At 48.8% G+C, this 1,718-nt stretch overlaps 1 pseudogene; it reads right to left on the bottom strand.

The window, feature by feature from the left end:
* Nucleotides 1-890: 890 nt before the first annotated feature.
* LOC100906013 (tigger transposable element-derived protein 6-like) overlaps nt 891-1,718 on the bottom strand; it is a 4,486-nt pseudogene continuing 3,658 nt past the window's right edge.

A 1,718-nucleotide genomic window follows, 5' to 3' on the forward strand; every position in this document is an offset into this window, starting at 1 on the left:
CTTCGTCTCGGAGCCGATCAGTCCGAGACCAAGGGTTGCCAATGCCGTTCGGCAGCATCCTTCAAGCCGCTGATTCATTTTGCTGAAGGATACAATGGACACAAGATCCAGTCGTTCCGCGATCAATATCAGCGCGTCGTCAGACAGATCCAGGATATGCATTCTGTGGATTGAGAAAGATTTTTAGAACTACTTTCCAGAGGACGCTTCGATCTGACGGTATGAATTACAGAGTTCCAGGTCTCGGCTGGAGAATATTGAAACTCACCTGCTTGCTGCCGGAGGCTGCGCGGTTCCAGAGTTGACCAGCTGATCAACAGAGTTCGACACGACACTCTCCATTTCGAAAATTCAGAAGTCTTCTGAACAATAGCTCGAAGTCGATGCTTCCTCCTCTGACGACCCTATGATGCTCCAGCTCAATGCTGGACTCTCTTAAATACTCTCCCCCTTAATGCGAGATTTGGGGAGAGGGCCGGTCGGCGCTTGACTCGGAGCTCGGTATTTCATAGGAATTCCGCACCGAGGACCTCCGAGATCGAGAAAATCGAAATCAAGCGAATTCTCGAGCGGGACTAATGATTCTAGCTAGCGTGAGGGCCTGTGATACCGAGGCTGGGGCTTAAGAAAAGGAATTATTATTCGGGGAGAGTCTGTCGGGGGAGCTGGAGATGCCTCACTTGCCCCGCAACGCTTACAGATTGCTTCTCGTGATACAGAGAAATCTCGTTACAACGAACCCCACGGGACCGAGAGAATTCGTTCGTTGTAATGAACGTTCGTTGAAACGAGATGAAGAATTTCAACCCAAATTTTCGCGCTGTGAAGGAGGAGAACTCAATTGAATGCTCAAGTACGTGTTTTCATTATCAATTTCGACAACAATGTTTTCAAAAGAAATCCGTCACCTCCTTTTGGATGGATTTCTTCGTCTGACTGACAAGGACATAGTCTTCCATGTGTGAGATCTCACGAAAGATCTCGTCGGGAACGTTTTCATTCGATGCGATGAAGCGTTTGACCAACTGCAGGGCTTCGAAAGCTGTTCCTGCAGCTATTTTTTCTTCTCCGAGATCATCTGGTAGCTCCTCACTATCACTCTCATTGGGATCTGATGTCACTGTACCGGTGACTTGCGCCAAGATACGAGAGTCCGTCAATTCCCCATAGAGCTGAACGTCGTCGTCGGCTGTCAAAAAATCCTCGGGGGAAATGTTGTCCTTCAACCCGACAAGCCCCGCAGTCTCGCACCACAAATCCTCGAAATCTGCTCTTCCTTCGCAGATTTCTCCATCAGTATGATTTCCAGGTCCGACGATGCCACTGGGACACCAACATCGGATGATTGTTAGCCCAGATATCTCAGTCCAGGCTGATGCAATCATGAAAATGGCCTGCTTCACGTCAATTTTGAAGCCATCGTCTTTATCGAAGACGCTGAGGATCATGCGGAGCAAAGTCGTTCTGTAACGAGTCTTCAGAGCTCGTATGATTCCGAAATCGAGTGGTTGTAGGATCGACGTGTAATTAGGTGGGAAGTATTTGACTCGAACATTGGAGAGGCGCGGAATAGCATTATGGGCCGAACAATTATCGACAAGAAGGATCCGTCGGTTTTCCCGCTTCATGTCTCGGTCGAATGCTAGCAACCATTCACTGAAAAGCGTCCGAGTCATGCATGCCTTTTCATTGCCGCGGTACTGGCAGGGTGAAGATCG

Source organism: Galendromus occidentalis, unplaced genomic scaffold (genome assembly GCF_000255335.2).
Source record: "Galendromus occidentalis unplaced genomic scaffold, Mocc_1.1 scf7180000077390, whole genome shotgun sequence".
Classification (NCBI taxonomy): domain Eukaryota; kingdom Metazoa; phylum Arthropoda; class Arachnida; order Mesostigmata; family Phytoseiidae; genus Galendromus; species Galendromus occidentalis.